This window comes from Aplysia californica, unplaced genomic scaffold (assembly GCF_000002075.1).
Source record: "Aplysia californica isolate F4 #8 unplaced genomic scaffold, AplCal3.0 scaffold00284, whole genome shotgun sequence".
NCBI classification, from domain to species: domain Eukaryota; kingdom Metazoa; phylum Mollusca; class Gastropoda; order Aplysiida; family Aplysiidae; genus Aplysia; species Aplysia californica.
In genome coordinates, this window is record NW_004797554.1 from 541,373 (window position 1) to 551,213 (window position 9,841).

A 9,841-nucleotide genomic window follows, 5' to 3' on the forward strand; every position below is an offset into this window, starting at 1 on the left:
CTCTCACACACACACACACACACACACACACACACACACACTCTCTCTCTCTCTCTCTCTCTCTCTCTCTCTCTCTCTCTCTCTCTCTCTCTCTCTCTTTCTCTCTCTTGTTACACAAAGCTAACGAGTCTTTGTCCCTGCAACAACCGATTGGACTCCCATTATGCCCTGTTATAGCCGATAACTTTTAATAGAGAGAAAGAATAGCAAAAAAACGGGGATTAAAGAAAATCCCTGTTATTACCGGATCCCTGATATTACCGGGCCTGTTATATATGGTTTCCACTGTAATTCTCCTGAGATCAAGGTACATACATTGAATAACATGATTTACTTGGTTGTTCATGGACATATCTGAATTTAAAAAGATATCTACATTCTTTACCTTTTTTAAGAACAGGATATGCTAGTGTTTTCAATTTCTAACTGGCTTGTATTAACGTCAATAAGGTTTTTTGAACTCCCAAATAGAATGATGGTTTCTGTTTTTTCATCATTCAGCCTTGATAAACGTAGTTACACTTCTGTTTGAAAGTTTAGTGCCCTCTAAACAATGAGTCCTCAATCGCTATTTATCGCATAGGCATAAGACATTTAAAATAAAAACAACAGTATTTTGTGAAAGTGGAACAGGCTGTTTAATTAGGAACAGCTTTTAACAGTCATTAAAGCTCGGATTGTCACTGTCGACGAATGGTGACGTCTTCATCTAACTGACTCTAGCATGTGACAACATCGCCTGGATACCTCATGCGCCTCAGTTTGGGATAAGTTTCAAATGAAACCTCTTTCACGTGGTCATGGGTATGGCAACGAAAAAATGCAAAAATTGGGCCATCTCGAGTTCTGCTGAGCAAGACAAATGTACTGTAAGCGTCGCTCTTTGCAACATTGCCAATGGTCGTCAGCTTCATTTCCATTGTTTGGTCAAATAAATCGAACTTGAAGGCATCCATTTCTTTGAATACGCTCATTTCATCAATATTAACTGCTCTAGAAGAAGCTGAACTTGTAGTTGCTCTCTTTTTTGGAGCTGGCGTGCCACAACATGATGGTGGCTCTTCAAGAAATATTGATGGAGGCTCTGAGGGCACCATTAATCTTCCATCTTGTGCCAAAGCTACATTGGGTATGAAGTGAAGAGAGAAAACTCCCATATAATCAGTGACATCTTCCACGATTAATTTATTTGGGACACTTTAGACGCACTGTGCTTTTTTCTGAATCTTTTGGAAATCTATATAGATCCATATTGTTTTTTGCCATCTCCCTTTTCGCTAACATAACCACTTCTACATCCCCATACGCAGCACTAAAATGTATGAAAAAAAGCAACAAAAATAAGAAGATTTGATTTGTGACACTCTCAGTGCCCGTGGAGATGAGAAAAATGATGGACCAAAGTGTTGGTATTATTATTTTCTCAATGTCCACGTTAAAAAGAAGTATCGCTGCTCACAATTTTTTTTCGAATAACACAGACAACGTTCAAAACATAGTTTACACACAATACAATTAGAAGCCAGTGCTTTTAATCTTTCGGCCGTAATATGTTAACCTGATTTCAACATGGCAAAGCTAAATAATGCAGAAGTTGAACGCCCTGTCGGTGTGCTAAACACTGGGAGTTGCTCCTTCTGTCGAAGCAAAACATTTAAATGCGTCCGACGGAAAAGCGCTTGGATCTAATGTTTGATTTACGAGTTCCCTGAAACCACTGGTACTGTCCCAAGTCAGGCCAAGGAGTGGCCGACCAAGGGAGACAACTGAGCGCTTGGATTGGGTCATTGTCAACACTCATATTATTATTATTATTATTATTATTATTATTATTATTATATTATTATTTATTTATTTTTATTATTGGTAAGTGTTTTGCGGCGCTCGTAACTGCATAAGGTCATATGAGCGCCCGGGACACACCAAATATTTTCAGTTGGTAGAAAATTTTTAATTTTGCCCGGGTGGCGGCTGAAGCCTACTCTTATCGATTTTAGACACCAGGGGATCTTTAACGAGCGCAACTTGCACATGGGACCTCCGAGATTTTTTGCCCTTGTCCGAGAAGGCTAGGTGTAGATCTTTCCTACCAGAAGATCAGGGGTGTGTCTGAAAGACAACAGTTAGAAGGAGCCAAGGAGACGCAGTAGAAAGGCTGCAGAAAAAGTCAGGAGCTAGAGGAGGGAGGCAAAGGAGGTGAGGGGGTGGTTGGGGCAGAAAGTGGAGACGAAAGCAGACGACAGAACATTGCCTGAGAGCAGGAGAGGAGGTGAAAGGAAGAGAAAAAGTTTCCGTCGCTACCCGGATTCGAACCTGGGACCTTTGAATGAGAGGCGAACACCTTAACTTCTAGGCCACCAGAGGCCCCATATTATTCGAAACCCGTTCTAACCAAGTGCAGACTTCCTGCTACTTCGGACTAAATATAAAAACATAATTTTTAGACATTTAAGGGATCGTGGATCATGGGCTTATCGCCTTTTCCACGGAGCGATTCTAATCTCCATACAACGAAAGAAATCGTCAAATTTGGGCACTGCAACATAAATTATGATGGAGACAAAGATATTGGTACGGTGTTCTGTTCAGCAATGGATTCAAGTTTTTAATTCGTCGCACAAGTGGAAGAGAAAGAGAATATTTAGGAAAAGAGGACTCATCATGGCTCAAATTTGGTCAGCATTCAAGGAAACCTCTCAGGACGACCGTATTGCGACAAAATTATACAATATACATAATGTTTATATGTATACATATGCGTGCATGTGTGTGTATAGTGTGGAAGAAGAAGAAGAAGAAGAAGAAGAAGAAGAAGAAGAAGAAGAAGAAGAAGAAAAAGAAGAAGGAGAAGGAGAACAAGAACAAGAACAAGAACAAGAAGAGTTATTCCCATTTTGAGCATAATATTAGGTTTCATTTCCGATTGTGGATGTACGCGGCTTGCGGGCTTCTCTCTTGGGTTTAGCATTTCTAATGTGTGTGGCTTCATATGACTTGTCGCCTTGTGAGATAATCGATTTGTATAATGTTTAGAGTATTTTCAGCTTTAGTAGGAATTAATTTTGAACTTTGCTAAAGTGGCAGCAGAAGCCTATCTTATCGATTTTAGAAACATCAAGGGATGTTGAATCTGCACACGGAACCCGAGATTTTGCACTAGATAGAGCTGAAGTGAAAATTTTTGTTTGGGCTCTAAATTGAGTATACTGGGCCTCCCAATAACCGATATGGGCCAAGAAACAGAAACATACTATCCCTATATGATTTCACTGTCAATTTTCTGAATTCTTCAGATGCAAAGAGTTCGACAGACCAAACTTCGCGCAAATTCTGAGCAGGGATTTTGAAAAAGATTGAATTGATACAGCCTTGATATTTTTTCAGAGTGTTTCCGTATATACAACCTGCAACGTATTAAAGATTTAGTTTTCTTGTAACTGCCCTTTTAGTGTCATATACGATATTCGGACAAAAAATTTGATCACAAATCAGAGTGGTACTGTCAATCTTTTTTACACAGGCAGAAAACTTATTACAATATCACAATACTCTTTTAATACGTTGGACAAATATTATCTAGAAACAGTTATGCAAAGTGGGATTGAGCTGTGACATGTACTTGCAGAAATATCTCTGCACAGGTGACCCAACCCCTTAAGAAAATCATAGTTTTGAGAAAACTGAAAAAAACAACGAATTCATACTGGTCTATTTTAACAAAATGTTCACAAACATGGCATATGTGCGCACTTTATAGATGTTTTAGACACTTGAAAGTATTTCCAATCGATAAAGCAGATGTTGCTCTACTAAAATAGTCCAAAAATCGAAAAATCGGTTTTGGATACCAAAATCGACTTTTTCTGGCTGTCAGCTACTGCTGTGGTGTACCTTTACTGACAAGGCTAGGTCTTTTCCAATCTTTACAATGACAATGACAATCTTTATTTATCTCGCGGGGAGAATTTTGTCTTGGCCGTTAAGAATGGCAGTAGACGTCACAAAGGTGCACTCACGCATACACTCACAACAAGACAGGCCATTAGTAAACATGACAACCCACTCCGTAAATATTCTCTCTCTCTCTCTCTCTCTCTCTCTCTCTCTCTCTCTCTCTCTCTCTCTGTCTCTGTCTCTCTCTCTGTCTCTGTCTCTGTCTCTCTCTCTCTCTTTCTCTCTCTCTCTTTCTCTCTTTCTCTCTCTCTATCTCTCTCTCTCTCTCTGTGTGTGTGTGTGTGTGTGTCTGTGTGTGTGTGTGTGTGTGCGTGCGTGTGTGTGTGTGTGTGTGTGTGTGTGTGTGTGTGTGTGTGTGTGTTTCATTTGTAGTACTGTGTGTTCAGTAACCTGACTGCAGTTGGTACGAATGAATTTCTATATCTGTCTGTTCTTGCTTTTTTGGAAATGTATCGTTTACTGCTGGTCGACAGTTGAAATTCCTATGTCGATGGGTGGCTATGGTCACTAAGCATTATTTCAGTCCTTTTTACGTTTGTTTTGTGCAGATATTCATAATTATTTAGGTCGTTACCAATTGTTCTTGATGCCCTTCTGATCAACTTGTTTATTTTTATGATGTGCTGCCTCCCCAAATTGCTACCATAGCAAGTGATACTAAAATTTATCAAAGTTTCTATTGTGGTGGTGTCGAATATCTGAAGGATGGAAGGATTCAAATTGAAAGACCTAAGTTTCCCCAGAAAGTACAGCCTCTGATTTACCTTTTTAACGATATTGTTTACGTGATTTTGCCAAGCAAATTTGTTGTCGATTGTAAGACCAAGATATTTGTATGAATCCGTGATTTCAAGTGTTTCTTGTTCAATTACGAGTGATGGGATTGTTGGTTTTTCTTTTCTAAAATCAATAATCATTTCCTTTGTTTTTGAGAGGTCCACTCTTAGAAAATTTGAGTTGCATCATTTAAAAAACATACATATTTCTTCGAAATGCTCTTTTTCATTAAGGTTCATTATTCCAATAGTAACGGAGCCATCTGCAAACTTAGTTAAGAGTGTTGTTTTATATTTACTTCGTTGGTATATATTGTATACAGAACTGGTGACAAAACACAGGTCTGAGGACCGCCGGTGTTACAAAGGATTGTGTCAGATTTTGTGTTGTTCAGCTTGACATATTGTGTTCTGCCTGTCAAAAATTCCAGGACCCATGCTGGGATATGATGACTAACTCTCAGACTCAGAAGTTTTTCAATGACAATATGCGGTTGAATTGAATTAAATTCTGAAGAAAAATCAATAAAAAAAGTACCCTCGTATACGTTTTAGATGTTTCAAGGTGTTTCAGTATAGCGTCACAAAAAAACAAGTACAGCGTCTTCTACGTTCTTCTCTTGTTTGTATGCAAACTGGAATGGGTCTAGATTTCCATGACCACAACCTATACTAAGAAAAGAGGTGTGGCTGAAAGACAGCAGTATGAAGGAAACGAACCAGGAATATTGATAGAAAGAGTAAGGAGTACAGGAGAAAAGAGCAGAGACTGGGACCAGGCTGGGAGGGGGGTGAAAAGGGGGGGGGGAGAAAGGCAGATGACAGAACAGGACAAGAGAACAGGAGAGGAGGACAAAGGAGAACATTTTAGAGAAAAAAGATTATCCATCGCTGGCAGGTTTCAATCCCGAGACCTTTTGTCTGAGAAGCAAACACCATACCTTTTGTCCACTAGAACCCCCTTTTGTTTTCAAAAGTTATTGCAGGGGCTCTTGTGCTCTAGGGATATTACGGTGTTCGTCTCCCGTTCAAGGGATCATGGGTACTAAACCTGTCAGGGACGCAAAATTCTTCTTCTCTAAAGGGGTAAAATGTTCTCCTTTCACCCCCTCTTCTGTTCTCTAGACATGTTCTGTCAACTGCTTTCATCTCTACTCCCCTCCCCGCCCACCCCCAGCCTCAGGGCTCGACTCTCCTTAACCCTTGACTTGTTCTACACGTAACGTACTGCTTCTCCTGGCTCCTTCTTATTGCTGTCGTTCAGCCACACCCCTGATCTTAGTGCGAGTGAGGCCGTACATATAGCCTTCTCGGATAAGGGCGAAAAATCTCGAAGGTCATGTGTGCAAGTTGCGCACGTTAAAGATCCCTTGGTGGTCTAAAATCGATAAGAGTAGACTTCGGCCCCCACGTGGGTAAAATTCAAAATTTCCTTCCAACTGAAAAAGTTTCATGTGTCCCGCGCGCTCATATGACCTTATGCAGTTGCCAGTGCCGTAAAACACTTACTAAAAAAAAAAAGTAACGCGGAAATGGTGGCCAAAGGAACTGAAAACTTTCTTAACAGTTTGTAGTTCTGGCACAGATTTCTTGAGACGCCCAAAACTTTGGTGAAAATGTTGCCAATGGTCCAAAGTATACTTTAAAAATGTAGTCCAAAATATCTTGAACCTTTTGGTCTTTCCGCGCATTTGCCATTGCGTGGAAGGCAAAATAATCTTCTTTTTCATTTGGGGAAAGAAAGCACATTCCAAAAACGACTCTATGCCACTGGCTGATTTCTCACTGGTTGTCTTCGAATGACTTTTTTTAGAACGACTTCATAAATTTTTCTTAACCAACTCTGCTTCATCCCCCAGGGCGGCGCCACTGACTGAACTGTCTTTAGGCCATTCCCAAATGGGGGACATTTCTCGATCTAATGCACAGTAGAGTTGTAAACGCGCTGACCCAACAACGTCATGCTCATAACTGTTCCTGAACTACATCAGGGAACTGCTGCTTTTTCTTTCCTAATCTTTACTATCATCATTTTCCTCTACTTCTTTTGAATGTTTGTCACACTCTTGAGACCTGCTATTTCCGGAGTGCCTTGATAAACGAAGCAGACTTCGTGCTGTTAAAGCTAGAGAGGTGAGCAGAGTAAGTCTGATTCCCTGTAAGGACTTCTCTGTTGACATCCACCCCTTGGCACTCATATGACCTAATGCAGTTGCGAGCGCCGTAAAACTCTACTCAATTTTCTTTTAAAGCTCTGCTTCATGTGCAAAACGCGCCCTTTGAGCTTTCTTGTAACCTACTTAGAAACAATTCAAAGTCTCTCTCTCTCTCTTTCTCTCTCTCTCTCTCTCTCTCTCTCTCTCTCTCTCTCTCTCTCTCTCTCTTAAGTCCATCTATTTTACGTTACAGAAAGATTTGTCAGTTTGTTAGTGTTTGAGCGCTTAATGGGAAGCTTTCACTGAATGCTTCCCGAGAAGCAAAGAAATGTTTCTGAGTGTCTCAGGGTCTTCTGGGCTAAAAGATGCACTATCATATTATAGATTGTATAGCGTAAAGAGCTTCCACTGAGCGGGGATATGAGTTACACAAAATATGTTACACTGCTTTCTGTCTCCGTTTCTTCTTGTTTCTTTTGCTTTTGCATACACATATACTCAATCACATACATGCATATATGCACACACATACCCACACACGTATACACACACATATACACGCAGACACACAAACACACACACACACATATATACACACATGTATATATATATATATATATATATATATATATATATATATATATATATATATATATGTGTGTGTGTGTGTGTTATTATCTATTTGTGGTGGCCGAATTTTGCAATTCAAAAGGCTTTTTAATGGCTGCATCGATCGACATGCGGTTTTCGCCAAAAGATTCTTTAAAATATTCTCCAGAGCATGACGCCCTTCGTTTTTTCAGTATAGAGAGAGTTTTGCCTGCAAAATGCTCAATTTCTTTTTTTCGCCGATCGCTTTTGTAGGCCGACGCTTCTGTCTCTGCAATTTTAGAAAATCCGGTGCGGAAGTGATATTTTGAGAGGCACATTTTGTTTTGAGAGTATATATCTAGATCTAGACATCTCTCAAGATTTATTGCTCCATTCCAGTAGAGTGTAAATATAGTAAGCCAATGACTTTCGGTTGATGTTAATGCACCGATCATCCCTTTCATCGAAAGGGGACCCAGCTATATATATATATATATACGGGGGCGGCTCGTGGGTCTAGAAAGTGGGCGTGCACAATTAATTAAGCTATCTTAGGCTGTAGATAGTCAAGGGCCTAGTAAATGGGGTTGTGTATAATTTTAGGATCTTTGGGTTGGTGAAGGAAGACCCTGAGCTTTTATTTTCATTCTTTTTACGTATGGCTTTGACTTCTAGAACTAAATCTGCTTGTTAGCTAAACGTCAATGTCATTCATCCTGCATTAGAACTGAACACTCAAGCAATACCTTTCACCACTCCACTACAAAACCGTTGAACTCATAGGACGGTGACTTAAGTATGTCACGTTCACCTCCCTCAGGTTCACGGTCACAGAGTCACTGAAAACAGCGGCAAGACAATGAACCAATCACAATTCATTTGAGCACTCCGCTGGATTGCTCCGGGACTCACATAATTTTGTCATAGAATAGTGCACAGTCACGGCTTACCGTGTGCATAGTCTATCGCGTTTATTTGTAGATTGCCTACTGTGGGCTATCTTTCGGCACTATTCGGCAGGAGCACATCTGAGATGTGCCGTCTTATTAATATTAATGTACCGCCAAACTCTCTACGAGTGTCGTCATCGTTTGGGTTAACCCAAAGAGCGATTTATAGGTCAGGTTTTCACTGTTGAATATCCTGTTATGTTTAGATACACCGCATGAACTTAGGCATGGCATAGTAGATGTTTTACGGCGCTACAGACATAGAAATGACAGTTACAGCGCCAGCGAGGACCTTGTTTTGATATAATATTTGGCTAGTGTTTGTTTCTGGCGTCTTTTATTTTATTATTGTGTGTGCTTTACGTAATCGTGTAGAAAATATTTTAAAATTTGAGCGGCACTGCACGACCGTGCCCTATCGACGAACCGCGCCTGATACATAGCCTACATACATACATACTCACCACAAACACATATACATATTTACATATTCATATTCATACATGAGTGCAAACATATACGGTCACACACACACACACACACACATAAACGCACACACACACACACACACACACACACACACATACACACACAAACAAACAAATACGCACACACATAAACACACGCACACATGCTCATCAACACAAACATGCACACACAACTACTGTTTTCTTTTTTATGGCCGTAACCCTATCCCTACGTCGTGTTTCACCATCGTATCCATACGACGTGGGGAACTCTGTGCCACCACTTTCAAAGAGGAAATTTTACTCGTTATTCTGATTCGTAGGCTTTGCATAGGAATAGGAGTCTGTCAAAACGATTTTTGAGAAATACTGAAAGTTTCAAAGAGATCTTCGTATTAGAAGTATTCTAAAAATGTAAAGAATACAATCACAGGGGTACAAAATGACCCCAGGGTGTACGGGTAGGGTTACATAACACTTCGGTATCGATGGAACCTGTTACAACTGTCTACTGTTTCTCCTTTTCCAATCACATATATACACACACACATACGCGCACTAACAAAGAAGCACACACACTCACACAAACACATTACTCACCAGGTAAGGTGGGGAAGAATCCGGAGAGAATTTTTCTGATGAAGCCATGGCAACGTATTTTTAAACTAGAGACGGAGACAGACGAGATGCAAAAGACGAAGACGATGACCCTCTCTCAGTCCGCCGACTCGCCGCAATGTGACCCACATCCTGTGTTTTTGTGCTCTCCCTTCGCCCACTGCTTCTCTCCCTTCGCTCACATTCTCGCCCACAAGCTCGATAGAGTCATGTCTGGAGACGCGAAGAGGGTGTTGTAGCCTGCTGTCACATTAGAGCGACGTGTGCGCGGTGCGTACGTGTGTGTGTGTGTGTGTGTGTGTGTGTGTGTGTGTGTGTGTGTGTGTGTG

General features: G+C 40.6%; 1 protein-coding gene across 1 annotated transcript in view; it reads right to left on the bottom strand.

Annotated features, from left to right (window-relative positions):
• The window catches only part of LOC101850422, a 53,213-nt gene extending 43,398 nt beyond the window's left edge, over positions 1-9,815 (bottom strand). Inside the window, exon 1 of the mRNA XM_035970553.1 lies at positions 9,495-9,815. The gene's annotated coding sequence lies outside the window, so the exon portion shown is untranslated. The remainder of the gene's footprint in view (positions 1-9,494) is intronic.
• Positions 9,816-9,841: the final 26 nt, after the last annotated feature.